Source organism: Ovis aries, chromosome 19 (assembly GCF_016772045.2).
Source record: "Ovis aries strain OAR_USU_Benz2616 breed Rambouillet chromosome 19, ARS-UI_Ramb_v3.0, whole genome shotgun sequence".
NCBI lineage: Eukaryota > Metazoa > Chordata > Mammalia > Artiodactyla > Bovidae > Ovis > Ovis aries.
Window position 1 is genome coordinate 16,543,560 of NC_056072.1, and position 24,825 is coordinate 16,568,384.

The following is a 24,825-nucleotide window of genomic DNA, read 5'->3' on the forward strand; positions in this document are numbered from 1 at the left end:
TATGGATGTGAGAGCTGGACTATAAAGAAAGCTGAGCACCGAAGAATTGATGCTTTTGAACTGTGGTGTTGGAGAAGACTCTTGAGAGTCCCTTGGACTGCAAGGTGATCCAACCAGTCCATCCTAATGGAGATCAGTGCTGGGTGATCATTGGAAGGAAAGATGCTAAAGCTGAAACTCCAGTACTTTGGCCACCTCATGTGAAGAGCTGACTCATTTGAAAAGACCCTGATGCTGGGAAGGATTGAGGGCAGGAGGAGAAGGGGATGACAGAGGATGAGATGGTTGGATGGCATCACCGACTCAATGGACATGAGTTTGGGTAAACTCCAGGAGTTGGTGATGGACAGGGAGGACTGGCGTGCTGCGGTTCATGGGGTTGCAAAGAGTCAGACTCAACTGAGCGACTGACTGAATGGAACTCTGATTGACTGATTGTGAGGTAACAGGGTCCTATCACATCACATTATCAATCCTTAGATGCCAGAAGGTCGGGGGCTATGCACTCATGGTCATTAATTCCTTCCATTTAGCAGGGGGTTTGGCATCTATAAAACACCTCAGGAAATATGCCATCAGATCCTATTATCTAGGTACTTAGGGAGGAGCTAAAGCAGAGGAAGGGTCTATCCTCGGAAGGCCCTTTAGAGTCCCGCTCAGTTATAAGTTGAACTGTTGGCAGTTGGAAGCTACTAAGAATAATGCTGCTATAAATACTTCCATGTAAGTCTTGGTGTGAAAATACGTTTCACATCTCTTGAGATATATAGAGGTGAAATCGCTGGGTCATCTGGTGAGTGTGTGTTTAACTTTTAAAGATACTGCCTGTTTTCTAAATGTACCGTTCGACTGTGCTTTTTTATGTTTCCACCAGTAGGGTGTTCCAGTTTCTCCACATCTTCACCCACACTTGTTACTGTCAGGTTTTTACTGTAGTCATCTTCTCAGGTGTGAAGTAGTGTATCACTTACATTTTCCTCAAGACTAATGATGTTGAACAGTTTCTACACATGATAAACAGTAAAATTTAAAAATATATATATACTATAATATGCATGAACCTTGGGGGAAAAAAAATAATAAGTGAAAGAAGAGGGACCCAAAAGAACACATATGATTCTATTTATGTGAATGTCCATAAAAGTGACAGAAAGCAAATAATTGGTTGCATGGAGGTGGGAGTGGGAATTTCTGTATGGGCAAAAGGAAACTTTGGGATATTATGGAAATGTTGTAAATCAGGTTTTTGGAGCTGATTGTACAACTCCATAAAATTGCTAAAAATGAAACTACCTGCACTATAGGTTAATTTTATAGTTTGTAAATTATACCTCAGTCATGCTGCAGAAAAAAAAAAATTTAGAAAATTAATGCAGGGACTTCTCTAGTGGTCCAGTGGTTAAAAATCCACCTTCCAATGTTGGGGACGTTAGTTCAAACCAGGGTCAGAGAACTAAGATCCCACATGCTGTGGGGCAGCTTAAGCCTGTGCGCCACAACTAGTGAACCCATGAGCTCTGGAGTCCCTGCACCAAAATGAAAGATCCTGTATGTCACAGGAAGACCTTATGTGCTGCAACTACATCCTGATGCAGAAAAAATAACAAATAAATAAATAGAAACTGATGTATGGTTGAATTCTCAACAGATAATACTAGTAAATCCCCAAGAGACAGAAATGAAAAACGAACAAAAATTCAGTGTAAGGTCACATACAGACACTGACTGCCCTAGAGGTGGGAGAACGTAGTGCAGTGAGGCTGGCAATAAAGAAACGTGAATCTTATCACCTCCTGAAATAAAAGTCACATTTTATAGCAAGACAAGAAAAATATAATAAACAAATCTTTGTTCTTTGACATCTTTTGCCCTGATTCTGCATTGTGTGGCAGCCAAACCTTCCCCATTGACATAAATGGCTGCTCAACCATAAAAGGCAATATTCTATCATCAGGAAGACAACTCCTTGAAATAATATTCCATTTTGATTTCATAAGGGATCACATGGTGTTTAGTTCTCGGTTATCTAAACTGTCAATAATACATCGTTTGATGTACAGCCCTCTTCAAAATCATATAACTGTGCCTTGACTTTTAACAGGTAGAACAGTTCTCAGCTTTCTGAGATGTTTTAACCACATTATAAATCCTCAATTATGGCTCTACCAAAATTTTCCGTTTCTTTTCTAGATTGATTTATTCATCAACAATCTGTATGTGTTCCCCAGGGCTGCTGCAACGACTGGATGGCTTAAAACAACAAATTTATTTTTGCACAGTTCTGGAGACTGGAGGTTCAAAGTCAGGGTGTTGTCAAGACTGAGGGCTCCAGAGGAGAATCTGTTTCATTCCTCTCTTGTGGTGTTGCCAGCAACCCTTGGCATCCCTTGGTTTTTTGTTGTTTTTTTTTTTTTCATTGTCACATGTCAGTTTATTGAGGAATTTGTGATGCTAAAGGTTAATCCTACTCACTTGATTACTTTTCATGATGTCAAATAAATTCCAAAGGCTATAAGCCATGATGTTTCACAATTACTTTTCCCATATTCAGGAAACACAAAATTCAAAGAAATGTTTGAGTGAATCTGAAAATTGCCCTCATCCTATCTTTTTTCAAAAGGTGGTAATTAAGGGTTCAGAAGTACAGTAGCAAGGAGGAAGGATGAAAGTGGGACATGAAGAAGGCAGATATTTTTGCTCAATTTCACTTTCAAAGGTTCAAATCTAAGTTTTTTTTTAACATGTTTTGCACCAAAAAAGGAATCAATACTTTTCATTCCACTCTTGTCAACTTTAGCCAGAGCCTTCTGAGCTGCGGTCCTTCTGCTATTTTCCTTTACAGTCTTGAAATCTTTGGAGTAGACTTAGTGTAAACTTAGTGTAAACTTAGTAAACTTAGTGTAATCTGATAACTTTGCTTTCTTTGATGGAGGGTTCGGCACTGAAGCTGGAGGTTCTGGAAGCTTTAAATATTTAGATGTCATCACTTAATTGTTTAGGGATATAATCAGGTATCAGACCATGGGCATAACAAACATAATCCTCGTCCTTGTCCCTGGAAACCTGGCCACCAGAGAAGAATGCAGTAGACTGTACCCAGGCACTGATATTTACCTTATTGGTTTTTAATGCTGCCATAGTCTGATTAGCCTTTTTTCCTAGCCATTTTAAGGTCTTCTCTTTGCTGTACTTGTAGTATTTCTTCATATCTATTTCTTTTTCTTCTGTCACATGTCGAAGTCACTTCTCAAGTTCAGGAAGTTTCAGCAACAAGATGCTATCTGGGAACATGTCATCCATCACAACTTGATCCAGGGGCTGAAACTTCCCCTCTTTATCAGCCTTTATAAGATAGTAGAGAAGCAGAAACAGTGGGTCCATAGGTGTGGCAAAGTGAAGAAGACCTCCTGATAGAACTGATTCATTTATAAACCAAGAATGTTTTTTTTTTCCTTGAAAACTTTTATTTCAAAAGCTGCAGTAGACACATATTGAACAAGTAAATGGCTCCTTCCCCTGAACATGGGTTAGCCAGTTTTACAAACATAAGCCCACTTTTCATCTTCTTTGAAGTATCCTTTAAATATTCCCTAATCCTGGCAGCCGCTAATCTGTTTTCCATCTCAAAAATGTTGTCATTTTGAGGATGCAGGGAGCAGGAACATGTGCTGCCAGGCGTGAGCCCCGTCCCTGCTGTTGGCACCGCTGGCCATGCCGCTCGTCTGCTCCCGGCGGCCACAGGCCTCAGCCCTCGGTGGCAAATGGCAGGAGAAGGTCCCTTGGTTCTTTGATGTATGGTTCCAGTCTCTGCTTCTGTGGCCACGTGGCTTTCTCCCACCTCTGTCTCCTTTTTATTTTGTAATGGAGGGTAATTGCTTTATAGAATTTTGTTTTCTGTCAAACAACATGAATCAGCCATAGGTGTACATATGTCCTTCTAAGAATACTAGTCAGAGTAGGACTCACTCTAATGACCTTAATTTGCCTACATTTGCAATGACTCTGAGGCAAGAGATAGATGGGCCCCAGGCTCAGCAGCTGGAATTGTTCCCCGTGGACAGATACTCCAAAGTAGCAGGATTTAGAGAAGAGTTGAGCCCTGCCCAGATAAAGAGACCGCGAATTTCTCATTCTCAAGGTCAGTGAGACCTTCCCAACTATACATGCACAGAAAGGTTCCTCGGAGGTCAAAAGGGAGGGGGCATCACCTCATGTAAGTGATATCAACCTACCCATAGGCCTCTTCCCTAGAACCCTTCTTGGCTAAGAGGCATGTGCTCACACATGAGAGGCCCCTGAGATACACCAGGTATATACCTTGCTCTGCCTGGTATATACTCATTTCAGGCAAAGCAAGATGATTGGCCACATAAAAGCCAGAAAAAATGCCCCATAAAAGTGATTCCAACTACCATGAAGGTTACTGCTGCAGCCTGGAGCTATGGCACTCTGGCTGGCAACAGAAATCCTGCTTCAAGCCACTGCAGGATGAGAAAACTCCGTTTCCAAATAAGGTCACATTCACAAGTACTGGGGATGAAGACTTCAAAACGTCTTTTTAGGGGCCACAATTCAATACATAAAGTCAATCAGATCAAGGAAAAGGAGATAAAGCCTTAGGCCAGCTCAGGACGGAGTTAGAGCTGAGTTTTGCAAAAAGCCAAAACTGGAGGAATGCCAGGCCCTTAAGTCATCCTGACAACTCTGCTGCCTGGAACAGGCCTGGCCCAGAGTGTATATTATTATTAGCTCATTTGTTTAACTGAGAAATGGACAGAGTGAAGAGAAGACGAGACTGGGGGAAGGTTGGACAGAAGGCAGAAGACACAAGAGATTCACTCCCTAGGTCATCACAGGCCTCACCCATCCTTCCTGACTCACTGTAACAGGTTTGGGGAATTTTGCACATTCATATCCCCTCCCTGGCCCCTGCAGCCTCTTAAATTTGTGACTTTGACCCCTGAAGTTGAGGGAGAGTTCGAGTGGGTCTCCCAGAACTCAATGGGTCATCTTTTGTTCATTAGCCATCTCTGAGGTTTGTTTTCATTCCTTTTTAAATAAATGCAGGATAAGGTATTCCTTGCCCTCCACAGTCCCAGTTCAGGGTGCTCTAGTTAACATCATGGTATTAGTAAGTTTCTTAATTTTATCTTATCACTCAAAACATTTGTAGCATCGGTAATGGGCTGCTTACAATATTGGGCACTGGGACATCTGGGCCTTTTGAATTGTCAGAAGCCTTAACCCAAGTCCGCTTTCTTGCTGAGTCTGCAGGTCTCTGGCACTCTGCCCAAGCATATCTAAGGCGCATGTAGATCTCTGGGGAGTCTTCAGTCTGATTGAACAGATGTGGGGCGACACCTGGGAGGGAAAGCCCGTAATGACACCGAACGACAAGGATTGAAACTGCTAGGCCACGAAGAGTTATCCCACAACAGCAACCACAGTACCACAGTCGACCTCATACATCTGGCCAGGAGTGTTCTGCGCAGTTAAACCTAACGCGGAAAGCAGCATACCCATACCCGGGAGGCAAGGCTCCCGGCGTCTCTGCCGGCGACCGCCCCTTGAGCCCCTCGCTGAGCCTCTATTGGCCACCCAACCAACGTGAGCGTCCCGCCACGTGGGGCCGCCGTCCAATCGCTGAGCTCTCTTGATCTAGCCTGAAGTCTGTCGCGGCGGGCGCACACGTGGCAGGAAGGCCGAAGGCCGATTGGGATTAGCTGCCTTCCCAGACGCCTCCCCGGGATTCTCCCAGCACCTCCTGCTGCGTGGAGCGATGTGGTGCTGCTTCTGGGAAGTATTCAAGTTCCTGTGCACCCAGGGCACATTCGGTTCGCTGAAGCTGGCCTTTGGAAACAAGGTGGAGCCTGGGCGCCCGGGGCTGTCTAGTGGGGAAGGCGGAGGAGGGGCGCTGCGGGGCTCGGGGGGCGGGGCTGAAGTGGGGCTGGGGACGCCGAGAAGCGGGAGCAGGAGAGTATATGTCGACTCGAAGTCGCCAAATCTTCATCCATTGTAGGTGGGAAGAGATTTCGGAGACTGAGGCTTGTTCTTTTAGCTGGAAGGTAAAATTTGCTCTCCAGTTGGGATAGTCTTATTTCGAGGAAGACGCACACCTACCTGCAGTCTCTCATTTTAAGCCCTTTTGCCTGAACACTACTTTCCACGTGACTCAAGGTGAGAAGCCTGTTGCCCATCTCTCGCTGGTAAAAATCTTTGTCTTTGCGCCGGGTGTTAGTTGCGGCACGGGGATTAGTTGCAGCAACTAAAAGAAAAACAAAAACACCTTGGGAATTTGGGATATCTTGAGTAGAAGGGAAGACTGAACGAAATGTTTTGGACATTCCTCCGAAGCTGAGAATTCCGAAACTGGCTCCCCACTTCTGCAGAGGTGTGACTTTTTTGCCTCTCGCATCACGAGTCATAGGCCAGCTTCTCCTTGTTTCCTTGTATCTGCGTACGCGGGGTTAGGCTGTGACCTGGGCAGTAGGCAGTCTGATTCTTGAGATTTAAAGCTTACTTTGGGCTAATCCAGCGGGAGCTGCTTCAGGTTGAGGTCAGTATCCTGTAGAGGTTAGTATCTTGCTTGAAGTTAGTATCTTGGGTGAAATCCTTGGAGGGAGTGAGTGACCGGGATGAGCCGTGAGCTGTTCTTGTCTTCTCATTTGGGCACCAGGCCTTCATAGGCCTTTGAATGAACAGGCTGCCGCTGGCACATAAGTAGAGTGACAAAATACAGCCTGTTATGCTCCTTTCCCAATTTTGAACCAGTCCTTGTTCCATGTCCAGTTTTGTTGCTTCTTGACCCACATACAGGTTTCTCAGGACAGGTAAGGTGGTCTGGTCTTCCCATCTCTTTAAGAATTTTCCACAATTTGTTGTGAACCATGTAAAGGCTTTAGTGTGGTCGGTGTGGTAGAAGTAGAGGTTTTCCTTGAATTCCTTTCCTTTCTCTATGATACAACCAATGTTGGCAATTTGTTCATCTGGAAGTTCTTAGTTCATGTACTGCCAAAGCCTAGCTTGAAAGATTTTGAGTATAACCTTACTTGCATGTAAAATGAACACAATTGTATAGTAGTTTGAACATTCTTTGGCATTGCCCTTCTTTGGGATTGGAATGAAAACTGACCTTTCCCAGTCCTGTGGCCACTGCTGAGCTTTCCAAATTTACTGACTTTCTGCGTGCAGCACTTTAACAGCATCATTTTAAGGATTTTAAGTAGCTCAGCTGAATTTCCTCCCCTAACTTTGTTCATAGTAATGCTTCCTAAGGCCCACTTGACTTCACTGTCCAGGATGTCTGACTAGGTTAGTGACCACACCATCATGGTTATCTGGGTTATTAAGACCTTTTTTGTATAGTTCTTCTGTGTATTCTTGCCACCTCTTCCTAATATCTTCTGCTTCTGTTAGGTCCTTACCATTTCTGTCCTTTACTGTGTTCATCCTTGCATGAAAAGTTCCCTTGGTAGCTCTAATTTTCTTGAAGAGATCTCTAGTCTTTCCCATTCTATTGGTTTCCTCTATTTCTTTGCATTCTTCACTCAGGAAGGCTTTCTCGTCTCTTCCTGCTATTCTCTGGAACTCTGCTTTCAGGTAGGTCTACGTTCCCCTTTCTCCTTTGGCTTTAACTTCTCTTCCTGCCTCAGTTATTTGTAAAGCCTCCTCAGACAGCCACTTTGCCTTCTTGCGTTTCTTTTTCCTTGGGATAGTTTTGGTCACTGCCTCCTGTACAGTGTTCTGGACCTCCATCCTTAGTTCTTCAGACACCCTATCAGATCTAATCCCGTGACTATTTATCACCTCCACTGTATAATCATAAGGGATTTGATTTGGGTCATACCTTTATAGTCTAGTGGTTTCCCCTACTTTCTTCAATTTAAGTCTGAATTTGGCAATAAGGAGTCCATGATCTGAGCCATAGTAAGGTCCAGGTCTTGTTTTTGCTGCAATTAATCGATCTGATTTCGGTGTTGACCATTTAGTGATGTCCATGTGTAGAGTCATCTCTTGTGTTGTTGGAAGAGAGTGTTTGTTATGACCCAATGTGTTCTCTTGGCAAAACTCTGTTAGCCTTTGCCCTGCTTCATTTTGTACTCCAAGGACAAACTTGCCTGTTACTCCAGGTATCTCTTGACTTCCTACTGTTGCATTCCAGTCCCCTGTAATGAAAAGGACATCTTTTTATTTTTTGGTGTTAGTTCTAGAAGGACTTCTGGGTCTTCATAGTATCATTCAACTTCAGCTTCTTCGGTGTTAGTGGTTGGGGCATAGACTTAGATTACTGTGATGTTGAGTGCTTTGTATCTTATATCATGTGAATGTCAGTCAAAATCGTCTGTTCGTTGCCTGCACCTTCATTCCGTGAGTAGCTTCAAGTGTGATGCTCACCGAACTCCAATCTCTCGGGGCTTCCGTGTCTGAGAGCCCTCTCAGCTCTCCTGAGCCTGACGGCTGGACTCGGGTCTCCTTCCATGATCCCTGCAAGAAAGAGGACCATCTTAGCCATCAGGCTGGGCTTGAGAAGGGCCGTCCCCAGGCGGGCCCCTCCTCCCCATGCATGTGGCATGCCATTGCTCTCCTCCACCACTTGCTGTAGTTGACAGAGGAGCTTTCTAGGGTGCTTTTGTGGCTCCTAGTGACTGGGCTCTGGTCCAGCCCACCTCTCCAGCTTCTCCCTTGCTGCCTCCCTCACACTCCTGCTCACCATGCTTGCATTACCCCCACGTCTGCATCTCAGCAGTTGTCATGTCCACTCCTGTCATCCCACCTCCATGCTTTTGTGCTTTTTCTTTTGCCTTGGATTCCCTCCCCCTTCCCCTCTCCCTGGAAACCTCCTGGTCATCCTTCCAAACCCCCAGGGAACTATGTGCTGCTCCTTCTGAGCTCCCACAGGGACCAAGGCCAAGCTATGATATACAGACTTGATAAGCCCCACTTTGACACACTGAATCCTCCAGGTTGGATCTCCATGCAGTCCAAGGGACTCTCAAGAGTCTTCTCCAACACCAGAGTTCAAAGCATCAATTCTTCGGCGTTCAGCTTTCTTTATAGTCCAGCTCTCACATCCATACATGACCACTGGAAAAACCATAGCCTTCACTAGACGGACCTTTGTTGGCAAAGTAATGTCTCTGCTTTTTAATATGCTGTCTAGGTTGGTCATAACTTTTCTTCCAAGGAGTAAGTGTCTTTTAATTTCATGGCTGCAATCACCAACTGCAGTGATTTTGGAGCCCCCAGAGTAAAGTCTGACACTGTTTCCACTGTTTCCCCATCTATTTCCCATGAAGTGATGGGACCGGATGCCATGATCTTCGTTTTCTGAATGTTGAGCTTTATGCCAACTTTTTCACTCTCCTCTTTCACTTTCATCAAGAGGCTCTTTAGTTCCTCTTCACTTTCTGCCAGAAGGATGGTGTCATCTGCATATCTGAGGTTATTGATATTTCTCCTGGCAATCTTGATTCCAGCTTGTGTTTCTTCCAGTCCAGGGTTTCTCATGATGTACTCTGTATATAAGTTAAATAAGCAGGGTGACAATATACAGCCTTGACATACTTCTTTCCCGATTTGGAACCGGTCTGTTGTTCCATGCCCAGTTCTAACTGTTGCTTCTTGACCTGCATACAGATTTCTCAGGAGGCAGGTCAGGTGGTCTGTTATTCCTATCACTTTAAGAATTTTCCACAGTTTGTTGTAATTCACATAGTCAAAGGCTTTGGCATAGTCAATAAAGCAGAAGTAGATGTTTTTCTGGAACTCTCTTGCTTTTTTGATGATCCAGTGGATGTTGGCAATTTGATCTCTGGTTCCTCTGCCTTTTCTAAATCCAGCTTGAACATCTGGAAGTTCACGGTTCAAGTACTGCTGAAGCCTGGCTTGGAGAATTTTGAGCATTACTTTACTAGCGTGTGAGATGAGTGCAATTGTGCAGTAGTTTGAGCATTCTTTGACATTGCCTTTCTTTGGGATTGGAATGAAGACTGACCTTTTCCAGTCCTGTGGCCACTGCTGAGTTTTCCAAAATGGCAGCCCACTCCAGTGTTCTTGCCTGGAGAATCCCAGCGATGGCGGAGCCTGGTAAGCTGCCATCTGTGGGATCACACAGAGTCGGACACGACTGAAGTGACTTAGCAGCAGCAGCAGCTGGCATATTGAGTGCAGCACTTTCACAGCATCATCTTTTAGGATCTGAAATAGCTCAACTGGAATTCCATCACCTCCACTAGCTTTGTTCGTAGTGATGCTTCCTAAGGCCCACTTGACTTCGAATTCTAGGATGTCTGGCTCTAAGTGAGTGATCACACCATCATGATTATCTTGATCATGAAGATGTTTTTTGTATAGTTCTTCTATGTATTCTTTACACCTCTTCTTAATATCTTTTGCTTCTGTTAGGTCCATGCCATTTCTGTCCTTTATTGAGCCCATCTTTGCATGAAATGTTCCCTTGGTATCTCTAATTTTCTTGAAGAGATCTCTAGTCTTTCCCATTCTATTGTTTTTCTCTATTTCTTTGCACTGATCACTGAGGAAGGCTTTCTTATCGCTCCTTGCTATTCTTTGGAACTCTGCATTCAAATGGGAATATTATTCCTTTTCTCCTTTGTGTTTCACTTCTCTTCTTTTCACAGCTATTTGTAAGGCCTCCTCAGGCAACCATTTTGCCTTTTTGCATTTCTGTTTCTTGGGGATGGTCTTGATCCCTGCCTCCTGTACAATGTCACGAACCTCTGTCCATAGTTCATCAGGCACTCTGTCTATCAGATCTAATCCCATGAATCTATTTGTCACTTCCACTGTATAATTATAAGGGATTTGATTTAGGTCATACCTGAATGGTCTAGTGGTTTTCCCTACTTTCTTTAAGTCTGAATTTGGCAATAAGGAGTTCATGATCTGAGCCACAGTCAGCTCCTGGTCTTGTTTTTGCTGATTGTATAGAGCTTCTCCATCTTTGGCTGCAAAGAATATAATCAGTCTGATTTTGATACTGACCATCTGATGATGTCCATGTGTAGAGTCTTCTCTTGTGTTGTTGGAAGAGAGTGTTTGCTATGACTAGTGTGTTCTCTTGGCAAAACTCTGTTAGCTTTTGCCCTGCTTCATTCTGTACTCCAAGGCCAAATTTGCCTGTTACTCCAGGTGTTTCTTGACTTCCTACTTTTGCATTCCAGTCCCCTATAATGAAAAGGACATGCACATTTTAGGGGTGAGGAAACTCAGTCTCAGAGAGGTTGAGTGATTTGCCCAACGTCACACAGATAATGAATGCCCAAATCACTAGGTCAGACCAAGACTGTGTGGCTCCAGGGTTTGGTGCTCTGAACCGCTCTGCCTATCCTGCTCCCCTCACCAGCACATTAAAGCCCTGGGGAGGTCCTGTGGAAGAGGAGCCTGTTTTGCGTTTTCTACCAGCATTCTTCAGGTCTCAGAACTCTTCCTTCACCAGTCACCTCCTACCCCTTTGAGGGTCCCTGATGCTCCCAGGAACAATCTTCAGGTCTCCCTGATCTAACCTGACCCCATTATTGTACCAGTGAAGAAGATGACGGCCATGCAAAGCCCTGCAGTGTGTGGTCACACGTGTGGGTCAGGCACCCAACCAGACGTGAAGAGTGCTGAGAGTTGGCCTCCCTGAGCAGTTCGTGGAAAGGGCAAAAAGTCGATCTCAGAGTGTTGTCCTGAGGAGACCCTACCTCCTATCCAGACACCTGCTGGATACCTAAGGATGGTTGGTGCTGATCCAGACCCTCTCACTCTCAATTTAACAGGTGTGCCCACTGAAGACTATAGGATACAATGAGATGTTTCTCTAAGATGAAGATTAGTCATTTTTCAAAGCGCAGAGAGATACATGTCTCCATCTAAGTAGACGGGGAACTGTTCACTGGGTCTCCTCATTTCAGAATATGTTATCTTGATAAGAGGATAAACTGTTTATCTGTATTTGTCTTTCTGCTGTGCACCCTGGATGATCAATAGAACCTTGCCCTGGAACTGACAATTAGATGCCCAGTTTCAACAGCCCATGGCCTGATAGATCAGTATTACTTTTCTTTTCTGGTTTTAGAATTTTATTTATTTCTCACTTAATGTGTATAATTCAGTAGTTTGTTATTATATTTACATGCTTATCAGCCATCACCACTGTCTAATTCCAGACCTTATTATCACCACAAAAGAAAAATTCTCAAGCATACCAAAGCTAAAGATCCCACATGCCGCCATGAAGATCAAGAATTCTGCGTGCCACAACAGCCAAATAAATAAATACTAAAAAATATAAAATGACATAAAATATCATTGCCCACGTCTTAAATATTCAGTCCTTATTCTTGATTTAGTCATACTTGAGATAACACAGACTAATGGGACATAGTAGGTGATTACATTGTTAACCCCACTAGGGGATTATAGGAAAAAACGTACGGGAGACCCCTGTAGGTTAATGATGACTCAAGAAAGCGGGTTTACTTATTCAGTCTTGATCAGCAACAGAACCACGCAACAGGGCCTGCCCCCAAAGGAAAAAACAATGGTGGCCTGAGCCCACATCCTGCCCGGTGAGCTCAGTAAGTTAATGACCCAAGGACACACTCTCTGCACGCATAAAAAACATCAATTTAAAGGAAAGCGATATTTCAAATGGAAGATCCTCATTATACTGTGGCCTGAAATAGGTTTTTCCAGAATGCCATGACAGGCCTGGTTTCCTTTTCCATGCTCTCATCTTTACCGAAAATCACTAAGTGCATCTCATACTCAAGGAGAGGCTGGGGCGGGGAGACTGGAATAAGCTTCTCCATTATGAAAGAGGAACAACTCCCTATTTTATTCATCATTTCTGTATAAGGAATATATTTCTTCGTTTATTCCTGTAGTTATTTTTCTAAGATTGGTTCGGAGCCCTATGTGTTTATTGAGTATGTCATATTATTGTTCACTGCTGTGCTCTTTATTTTGTTGTCCAAGGCGATCTCCCTTTGGCCACTGGGGACTTTTTCAGGTTGGCTCTCCTTCCCCTTGATGGGCCACCAGACTATTGATTATTTACTGCCTCTATAAGATCTTTCCGTCTCCTTTATTTCCAGTTTCCATGGTCAACTCAGTATTTCCTGCTTCTTTCACTTGAGACTCTTTCTGACTTTTATTGGGGATAAAGTAAAAAAAACAAAAGTCTCTCACAACTCTTCAATAATGTCTTTGGAAATAACTAGTAGATTGTAGTTGTTTTTTAGTAATTAATGACTGGGATGAAGTTTTTCACAAATATCTTCCATTTTCCAAAACTGGTCTCTTAGTACATTGAAAAGATATTTGTTCTTTGAGGAAAGATGAAGTCTCACAATAACAAACCCATACCTAGATTTTTTTTTCCTGTCTATTTATTTGGCTGCGCCACATGTGGCATGCATGACTTTAGTTCCACAATCGGGGAGTGAACCAATGCCCACAGCAGAGAAAGGGCGGTGTCCTAACCACTGGTCCACCAGGAAAGTTCCACAAACCCATACCTAGGTTTATGACTACCTCCCTCCAGCGTAAGTGCTGGCTGTCTTTTGACCATCACACTGAACCCATCCTGGCATAGAAAGGAGTCAGGTGATAATTTTTTTCTTTCAATCTGATCTCCATGAGTCTCCTTTCTCAATGGAAGAAAAGGTGTCAGGAATTTAGGTACATGTTCACGTCAGAGGAAGTGCTTCTTCAGGGTTTGATTCTGGGTTTAGTGTCACAGCCATACAGGAAGATGAAGTTATTCTGAAGCTTGAGCTGAACTAGCAAAAAGAGATTGGGATTATAATCTCTATCTGTAATTCACAATGACCTTGATGTCTTGGTGTTGAGTCCAAGTAATACTTCAGCCTGACTTTTAATATACTCTTAAGGACTGGAACCAATTTGTCGTTCATATTAAAGACTAGAATCAAACACTAAATTTTCAGGATTATGCAGGTATGTGCCTGTAACACCAGACATTTATAATAAAAGGAGTAAGGTGAATGTACAGAGATCATTATGTCTTGGGCAGAAATGGTGTATCTGTTTGCTTGGCAGTTGCTGGAATAGAACTGTGTTCTCTAATTCAAGATGTATGAAGTGCTTAATGGAGACAGTAAATTTTTTCCTACTGTCATTTTGATGAGATGGCCTTCCCTCTTGAAGAAAAGGAATCAATTCGTAAGGAGATATAAATGAATTTCAGAGAACAGAAGTCAGGCTCCAATGTGTCTTGTGATATTCACTCTTTTTAAAAAAATCAATAAAAATGTCCAATTGCAATTTAATAAAATGCACAAGATTTTATACATGAGATATTCCATATTTGCGTAACTTTTATGTTAAAAGGCCAGTCTCTTTGATTACTGATTCTTAATTCTAATCCCCTTCATTCTCTTGTTTCATAACTGCAGAGTATTCAGGTTTTTGTTTGTTTGTTTTTTAATTTGAACTTTATTCCGTTTGAAGCAAGGAACTGCTGAAGTTTGTTTGTTTGGTCGAGTGGCAGGAGGGATACTGGTTCCCCCACCAGGGATGAAACCTGAGTCCCCTGCAGTGGACGCTCCGAGCTTCAACCACTGGACCACCAGGGATGTCCCCAGGGTTTTTTGGGGGTGGCTGCACTACGTAGCTTTCAGGATCTCAGTTCCCTGACCAGGGACTGAACCCAGGCCATGGCAGTGAAAATGCTGGATCCTAACCACTAGATCACCAGGGAACTGCCTTTATTTATTTCTATTTTTAAAGATTTTTTTTAACATGGGCCATTTTTTTTAAGCCTCTTGAATTTGTTACAATGTTACTTCTGTTGTTTTTGTGTTTTGGGTTTTTGGCCCTGAGGCAGGTATGATCTTAGCTCCCTGACCAAGGATCGAACCTGCACCCCTTACATTGGAAGGTGAAGTCTTAGCCATTGGACTGCCAGGGAAATCCTCCTGTTGTTTTTCTTTGATAATTATTAGAGGATTTCCTAATCTTCTGAGATATATGTATATAAATTGTATTTGCACATTGGTCAGTTTTTAGTTTACTCTTTCCTCTGTAATTCCTGAGTATAATTATTAAACAGTCATTTATAAGAGAATGGCGTACGATACACTTTTATGGGCCAGAAGGAGCAGTAAATCAAGTAAATGCATGCTTGTGTGCTTATCATATATGTATAAATATAATCTTACTCATGTAGTGGAGCGGGCAGTATTAAGGAGAAGCCTGTTAAATAATTCAAGGAGGAAAGAGAGCCCCAAGTGTGCAATTATGTATCTGAAATAATGCATTTTCCTAGAAATAGACTCAGCCTGGAAACTGCGGGAAAAACTGCACAAAATGAAACAGCATGTGAGATGGCCATTCAAAATATGTAGGGATTACATATGTCCGTATTCAGTGTATAACTGAGTGCCTGTTAGGATCCCATGACCAGTATTAAGACGGAGCATCAGCTGTGTGCTTCCCAGAGCCTGTCTATTGGCCCTGTGGGGGAGTCAGTGTTGCTTTAAGTAGGTGCTCCAGGTGATTCTGACTCGAGGCCAGGGTTAAGCACGTGGCCTTCTGAGTACATCTGCGAGAGCTGAGGCCGACTTCAGAAAGAGGCAATGGTCTGCTCTACGCAGGCTTGGAGGGGAACGCCAGTGCAGCCCACATACCCTGCCTGCAGCGTTTCGGCACATTTAAGAAGAGAGAACACGTGTAGACAAACTCACACCTTGGTCTCCGTATCGGACCTGTTTTTTCCGGAATCTCTCCTGAGACAAAGAAGTGGAGAGACTGGCCTTATCGCCTTTTCAAGTCGGGCTTTGAAAGTTTGGCTTGTGGGTGTGGTGGAAAGCGGGGAAGGCGCTGTGCTGACGCCATTCAAGCCATAATCTCCAGATGCTGATGTCATTCCTCAACATATTTTTTTTTTTAAACTTTCTGGCCAAACCCCACGGCATGCCGGATCCCAGTTCCCCGACCAGAACCCACACCCCCTGCATTGGAAGCATGGAATCTTAACCACTGGACCGTCAGGGAAGCCCCCCTCAACACAATATTGATGAGAAAAGAACTCGGAGCAGGAGGAAGAAGAAGAGGAAATGGCAGCATCTCAGGTAAATATGCAGGAGACCTGGGTTCGATCCCTGGGTCAGGAAGATGCCCTGGAGAAGGAAATGGCAACCCACTCCAGGATTCTTGCCTGGGAAATCCCATGGACAGAGGAGCCTGGCGGGCTACAGTCAGTGGGGTAGCAAGAGTCGGACACAGTGAGTAAACCATCTTCTGCAGCTGAATACCCTGTCCTGCTTTGGAGGGTGTGTCCCCTTTTCCTCCTGAAATGCCATGGATTGAGAATGTCCAAATCATTAATTCTCTCCTGATGTCTTGCCTAGTGAGGTTGTTTTCAACCTGATTTTTTTCCCTTTTATTATTGAGATAGTCATGGCCAGCTCTTTAAAATACTCTTTTGTCCCAGAACCTTTTCTCCTTTGTTTGAATCCAGCCTACTTATAGAGGGTGAAGAATTACCACCATGAGTTTATAACTTTCAAGTATTAGAAACATTCCCTTAGTGAGACATCAACAAGGGAATGTACTGGTATCCAAGATTCCTGTTGAGTTGGGTTTAGGTGTTTGGATTTTAGGTAAGTGGCAGAAAATGTAGTGATTATATCTGGATACATTTTTCATTTGGAATAGGATTGAGAAAATGCACATATAACTGACTTACTGTACACATGAAAATAATGCAGCATCGTTAATCAACTATATATCTCCAATATAAAAAAGCTTAAGAAAATGCACATATAAACAGGATGACCTTCGTAATCTTGCTGCTGCTAAATCGCTTCAGTCGTGTCCGACTCTGTGCGGCTCCATAGATGGCAGCCCACCAGGCACCCCCGTCCCTGGGATTCTCCAGGCAAGAATACTGGAGTGGGTTGCCATTTCCTTCTCCAATGCATGAAAGTGAAAAGTGAAAGTGAAGTCGCTCAGTCGTGTCTGACTCTTCGCAACCCCATAGATTGCAGCTCACCAGGCTCCTCTGTCCATGGGATTTTCCAGGCAAGAGTACTGGAGTGGGGTGCCATTGCCTTCTCCATAGTAATCTTGAATCCCTCATAATGTTCTAAAAAAGTCTATTTTCTGTAGTTAGGAAAGTCTTGCTATTTAAATAGACTGTTAGGAACACAGAATATGGGAAGTTTGTATGGATTGAAATTTGTAAAAGTGACATTTTCATGATTGTTTCAGGTTAAGATTTTTTTATTTTTGCCAAAAACTCCCAGGCAGTGATACTGTGTCCTTCCTTGTGCTTCAGTCGTCTGCTATCCATTTATCCTCTGACTTCTGATCTTTACTGGTTCAGGTGCTTTCTTTGAGATTCTAGCACTTGAGAAGTTTGTGTTTTTTCCATTTTTATCTCTAAAAGGGTCTTAGAAAAACTTTGTGAGGGGTGTGCATAAACCATTTCAGTTAATGTAGAAATGCCATTTCTTTTCTTTTTTTTTGAGCAGACGTTTTGTTTTTATTATACATCGAAATGCTGTTGTTTAGTTGCCAAATTGTGTCCAACTCTTTTTAACCCTATGGACTGCTGCCCACCAGGCTCCCCTGTCCATGGGATTTCCCAGGCAATAATACTGGAGTGGGTTGCCATTTCCTTCTCCATCCATTTCTTTTTAATTTTGCTTTGCTTGTCATTGGTTCTGAAATATGAACTGTGTTGAGTTAAAGGCACTGAGAGTTGAGTCCAGCCTTTGGTTTGAGGAAAGGTAACAGGCTGTGTGGGTGCCACCCACATTCCCCATTGCTGTCACAGCTTTAGTGTCTGACTCTGAGACTGAAGCTTAGGAAAATGGGGAAGGAGACGTAGGAGCTCGTTTTCTCCTGAGTCTGTCGCATGACAAAGGATGGGGCGCTGTGGCCTTTCTGCATTTCAAGGGCCACCTGCCTCAGAGCATGGGAACAGGTGAAAGTGCAGAGCTGATGCCTTCAAAGATGCACAGGGGTGACTTCTCTGCATAATATGGCCCGAGAAAGAGACCTAGAAATGGAGGTGGAGGTGGAAGTGGCAGGTTTTCAGGTAAAGTCTGTGATCCACATCAGAGGCTGGGTCCCCCTTTCTTACTGAAATCCCATGTACTTAGAAATTGTGAACATTTACTTCTGACCTCTGGGTGGTGCTGACAAATTTAGTTTTTAATACATGTGTGTGTGTGTGTTTTTTTCCTAGTAATACCCCATGTTCGCTCTTTAGGATATTCCTCTCATAGCCCATCGTCTTCTCTCCATTTTCTCCATCCAAGGTCTCTTCAGAGCATGAGGAATTCCTGCCATGAATTACCAATGTGCAAATGTTGAAAATGTCCCCTTTTTTTCAGGTCAACTTGGGGATGTGTTGATACAAGATTCCCACTGGTTGTGAGGGTGGGTCCTGGCATATCAGTGAAGAAGGAGAATATGCAATGTCTGGGTCCTGCCTGGATGTAGCATCAGTCTGTATAGACAAGGATAATGAAAGTGCAGCAGTAAAGCTCTTGCTATATGGCTTAGAATAACTCAAAGTTCTAAGAGAGCTCTCAGTTGCCTCAAGGAAAGACTTCCTATTTAAAATACACCCAAGTACGGGACATGACAGTTATATATGGTTTTAAATGTGTTTAACCTGCTCTCATGATTAATTGTATTAATTTTTTTGCCAAACTGCATAGCATGTGGCATCTTAATTCCCCAACTAGGGATTGAACCTACACCTGCTGCATTGGAAGTCAGAGGATTAACCACTGGACCTCTGGGGATATCCTAGATTAATGTTTTTTTGTTTGCCATCGTCATTATTTTTCGTCAAAACTGTCCCAGCAGTGATGATGTGTGCATTGGTCAGCGGATACCGGTTTGTCCCATTACAGCTAATGTTAATTTTATTCATTTGATACAGGAACTGTCTGCCCAGGTTCCTCGACTGAAAAGCGAATTTTCCTGTCATCATTAATAGGGTCTTGGAGGGATTTACTGAGCAATGGATGTTAAAACCCACCACATTTCATGTGAATACTCCCCCTGACTGCTTCATTTTCCTTCACTTGTAGATGGCTTTGAAAAGTGGAGGCTCTCACCTTTGTTCAGGCTTTTGTGAGTAAATGTTCTGTAAATTGCAATTTTATTCCACAGTCATGTATAGGAATTCGTTTTATTACAGTTAGAATCTCCAGAAAAAGAAAACAAGAGTCCTATAGTATATATTCAGGTATCTTAAAATGCTACAATCAGCACAGGTGAGAAGTAGAATCATTTTAAGGAACTAGGGGTTTGTTGATGCAAAAAAGAATCTTCAGGATGTTTCATCTTGTCCTCAAGTCTTGAGTTGATCTGGCTTTTTCACTCTTGATCAGTGATCATTCTAGGTATTTAAAATGAAATGAGGTGTTGCCAACGTCTTAAAATCAGATATCTATTCCTTTTATAAAAAAAAAACTTTTTTATTTTTTATTGGGGTATAGCTAATCAACAATGCTGTGATGGTTTCAGATGAACAGCAAAGGGACTCAGACACGTATATACATGTATACATGTATATTCCTTAGTTTTGATTGAATAGTACTTGGAAGTAGAGTTAAGGGACTGCAAATCAGAAATGTTTCCTAAATGTTTTAAAGGGGCTGTCAGGAAATACTATTTGATGAAATAATTTTCTATAACTTAGAGTGGCCTGTCTTCTCCACTGAACACTGTACTAGATCGGAAATTGTAGAATCTCGGGGATGAGTCATGTTCCTTTTTTTAATAAACAGGTTTTGCTGTCTCTAAGCTGAACCTGGTCGCCTTTTTTGAACAAAGAAAGGAGCCCTGGGATGTGAAGAAAAGGAGACAGCAGTCACACGCCCAGGTAGGTGAGGATGAATAAGGCAGATTGCACAGGGCTGATGTCCGAAGGTGAAGGAGGAGCCGAGGCCCTAAACTGTGGCTGGGGCGGCTCTGCTCACTGGGGATTCCCTTGAGAAGTCCAGGCCTCTGTGCCCCGCTGTCACAGAGGTCCCTCTCCCGCTCCGCTCCCCATGTCCTAAATCCTCTAAGGGTTTCCTTTTGCTCCGGTGATCTTCCATGGCAACCGGAGTGAGAACCAGAGGCTTCCTCACACCCAGCGAGGTATGTTCTAACTCTTCTTCCATTGCTTAGGGGGTGCTGAGAAAATCTGTGCGTTTACAGAGTTCTTTTATGGAGTTTGTGTGGGTTTCTCCTCCCTTGTCTCCTAGAGACACCTGCACGTCCGCTGACACTGGGAACATGACTGACTGCCCCCCATTCACGTGTGTGGGGAGCAGGCCTCCCCAGGGCCCAGACCCTCTACTAGGTCTCAGAAATGAACCTGGAGCCTCGCAGTGTTTACCCAGCCTTATGATAGAATAACCTGGGCCACTTCGTTGAGATATCATTGATCCTGGGTTCTGCCAAAGATGAATTGACAGAATCTCTGGGGGTAGTTCTAAAAAATACACAAGTGATCCCAGTGGGCAATCAAAGATGAAAATGACTTTGAACATTGCTTATCAGAATTTCCCATCTATAGCAATCACTTATGGATCTCATTAAAAAACAAATACTAAGGCCCCACACTCAGGGGTTATGACTCTCCAAATCTGGGATGAAGGTCATTCATTTGAAATTTGAATGACCACTGAAGTTGCTTACCCCAGACCTCATTTCCGGCAGGATTAATCTAGAGAAATCAAGAACAGCGCCTGAGTACCTTACACACAACCACCCTATCTGAACACAAATACTGCTGCTCCCAGTGAAGACCACCACCACCTTCTGAAAAGATGACATTCTCTGCTCACCACCTGTCAGTTGAGCAGGACCTGGGGAAAGCAGTGGAGTCTGAGCAAGACTGTTGTGGGGGGACAACAAGTATTCATTCTCGAAAGGAATGTTTCATGAGGATCTACTGCGTGCTCACAGGTATGTGTTTAAGACACTGCTAAGATCCACATATTATGAGAGCTGATTGTGGTAATCTGCTGGGGTCTACGTATTCAGTGTTGGGGACTGGGTATTCTGTGTTCAGCTTTCCCAGGAGGATTTGCCTTCATGGAAATAGAGATTATCTTTATTTCTTCTCTTTCATTATCGTGGATAATAAAGAGAAAATCTACCCACCAAATTTCAAGTCCTTTCCTCTCCTTCCCTTGGGCTTCCCTTTTGGCTCAGCTGGTAAAGAATCCGCCTGCAGTGTGGGAGACCTGGATTCGATCCCTGGATTGGGAAGATCCCCTGGAGAAGGGAAAGGCTACCCACTCCAGTATTCTGGCCTGGAGAATTCCATGGATTTATAGGCCATGGGGTCGCAAAGAGTTGGACACGACTGAGCAACTTTCACTTTTCCTCTCTTTAATCTGAGTCTGAGCATCAAAAATTATAGACGCCAGATCCAGTCACAAAGGTGACAAAGTTTCCAGAACTTTATCAGAGCTCTGGTCTCTGAGCTGCTCTGAGAAGGGTGACCGAGGAATGGGGGCGGAGCCGTAGCAGGCCATTGTTTCCTTTTATGGGCGTTTAAATGGTCATTTCAAACGGAATGTGGCGTTTCCTGTTAGGCTCTGCAAGTCTGATTTTGGAAGAGGGACTATATTCTGGATGGAAACTCTGGAGCAGCAGAGCTGTGCCCACATGTTAAGCCTCAGTGAGAAGCGGGAATCTGGGGCATCAGATGGGCTGCTCTGGAGCTGGGTCTGATCCTGGGTGATCAGTGCCCCTGATTCCAGTCTGCTCTTGGGGCAGATGCATTGTTAGAGGTACTGGATTCAAGTCACCGTAAGTTTCACCTGCATTCCCTGTGTGTGCCTGTGTGCAGAAGAAAAGGCAAAAAAGGGAAAGGGTGTCAAAAACCCTAGGTAGGATAACACCACGAGCGGGGAGGCCCGGGAGGAGTGGGAAGAGACTGCCCTGAGAGTCCTCAGCCCTGGTGCCCCTGAGCAAGGTGTTCAGGGACTAGAGGAGGAGTGTGCTCCATGTGAAATGCGGGTGTGTTAGAACGTTAATTTCTGCCCATTTCAGGTTTCTAAGTGTTAATCTGAGCCTACCTCTTTTAAGTTCCAGCAACCTCAAATCAAAGGTGGTTAAGAGCACTTTATCTGCCTGCTGAACCCCTACTCATCCTTCAGGAACAGCTTCTTGATTCCTGTTCTACTGCTCTTCTCCCCAGCGCTGGTCATAAGTGGTTGTAATATTTCTGCAATCTCCCACTAGCCTGGAAACTCCATGAGGGCCTGAACAGTGTCTTATACACAGTCAGTTCAGTTCAGTCGCTCAGTTGTGTCCAACTCTTTGCGACCCCATGGACTGCAGCACGCCAGGCCTCCCTGTCCATCACCAACTCCCGGAGCTTACTCAAACTCACATCCATTGAGTTGGTGATGCCATCCAACCATCTTGTCCTCTGTCATCCCCTTCTTCTCCTGCCTTCAGTCTTTCCCAGAATCAGGGTTTTTTCTAATAAGTCAGCTCTTCACATCAGGTGGCCAACGTATTGGAACTTCAGCATCAGTCCCTCCAATGAATATTCAAGGTTGAGTTCCTTTCGGATTGACTGGTTTGATCTCCTTGCAGTCCAAGGGACTCTCAAGAGTCTTCTCCAACACCACAATTCAAAAGCATCAATTCTTTGGTGCTCAGCCTTCTTTATGGCCCAACTCTCACATCCATACATGACTACTGGAAAAACCATAGCTTCGACTAGATGGACCTTTGTCAGCAAAGTAATGTCTCTGCTTTTTAATACACTGTGTAGGTTTGTCATAGCTTTTCTTTCAGGGAGTAAGTGTCTTTTTATTTCATGGCTGCAGTCACCATCTGCAGTGATTTTGGAGCCCAAGAAGATAAAGTCTGACACTGTTTCCACTGTTTCCCCATCTATTTCCCATGAAGTGATGGGACCGGATGCCATGATCTTAGTTTTCTGAATGTTAAGCTTTAAACCAACTTTTTCACACTCCTCTTTCACTTTCATCCAGAGGCTCTTTAGTTCCTCTTTGCTTTCAGTCCTAAGGGTGGTGTCATCTGCATATCTGAGGTTATTGATATTTCTCCCTGCAATCTTGATTCCAGCTATGCTTTATCTAGCCAAGCATTTCACATGATGTACTCAGCGTATAAGTTAAATAAGCAGGGTGACAATATGCAGCCTTGACGTACTGCTTTCCCGATTTGTAACCAGTCCGTTGTTGCATGTCTGGTTCTAACTGTTGCTTCTTGACCTGCATATAGATTTCTCAGGAGGCAGGTCAGGTGGTCTAGTATTCCCATTCATTAAGAATTTTCCAGTTTATTGTGATCCACACAAAGGCTTTATTGTAGTCAATGAAGCAAAAGTAGATGTTATTCTGGAATTCTTTTGCTTTTTTTTTCTGTGATCCAGTGATGTTGGCAATTTGATCTCTAATTCGTCAGCCTTTTTAAAATCCAGCTAGAACATCTGGGAAGTTCTTGGTTCACATACTGTTGAAGACTAGCTTGGAAAGTTTTGAGCATTACTTTGCTAGCATGTGAAATGAGTGCAGTTGTTGTTATGCACCGAGCCCGTATCTCCGAACCGACCGAGAGAGCGAACAAGTCCACCACATAATGCAAAGGCAAGAAGGGAATTTTATTTCTAGCGCGCTAGGGCTCAAGCCTCATCCTACGCAGCGGAATCAGTCGAGAGCCCCGAACAAAGGAGTATGGCGGCTTATATACAGGCAGTTCTTTGTCTCAGTTACAGGAGTAGCTGGCGTTACATGATTGGCCAGGCAGGATGAGCGCATGTCCTGTCTCTTTCTGGTTGGTGTGTACGGGAAGTCTTCCTAAGTTGATCAAGGAATGCTGTTTTTTCCCAGCTAACAGGAAACATGACTCAGGTCCCTGGTGCTAAGCACCTCACTGAGCCGTCCGGCCTGCCTGACATTGTGAGGTAGTGAGAGGCTAACAGGCAGGAAGGCCAGGGGTCTCCAAACGGAGGAAATAGCCTGCAAGTGTCAGACATTCTTCTCTCTCTTAAGCGGCGGGAGGAAACAAACTAGCGATATTTTTTCCTTATCTATACAAATTTAAAAGAAGGTTTCTCTTAAAATTCTGTGTTGCCATAGTGACACCTGGTTTCACCTGAAGTTAACCAATGCCTTTTTCTTATGGAAATGTTTATCTTAAGCTATGCTAATGTACTATGCATTTACCCCAAACTGTCTTCAAGTCGGTTCCGCCTTTTGGGCTCAGAACCTACTTGGTAAACCAGTATGTTATACTCCGATGTTGTTCCTCTAATCTGTGTAAATGAAACTATTTGTATGGTGATCTGCCCTTCTTCAAGATTCAAGTTAATCATTTTATGGCCCAAGATAAACCATTTGGTGCCACGATTATCCCAAAATACATCTTATGGGTGAGGGGCCTGGTGCCATTCTGAGTTTTGAGACATTCCTCTCTTTCATTAACAGGCTGCTTGTGACTATATAACATCCAGCTGAAGACTAGCAGGGGGGTACTCTTTCTGCCCCCTTCTGATGCCTATGTCAGAAGCTTTCTCTATCTCCTTTATACTTTAATAAAACTATTACACAAGAGCTCTGAGCGATCAAGCCTCATCTTTGGCCCCGGATTGAATTCTTCTCCTGCGGGGGCCGAGAATCCCGGCGTCGTGATTCAACAGCAACCTTTCAGTAGTTTGAACGTTCTTTAGCATTGCCCTTCTTGGGACTGGAATGAAACGTGAATTTTCTAGTTGTGTGGCCACTGCCGAGTTTTCCAAATTTTCTGGCATATTCAATGTGGCACTTTGACATCATCTTTTAAGATTTAAAATAG

The 24,825-nt window shown here is 43.7% G+C and overlaps 1 pseudogene; it reads right to left on the reverse strand.

Moving 5' to 3' along the window:
- Positions 1-2,584: 2,584 nt before the first annotated feature.
- Positions 2,585-3,713, reverse strand: LOC101122390 (ribonuclease H2 subunit B-like; annotated as a pseudogene).
- Positions 3,714-24,825: the final 21,112 nt, after the last annotated feature.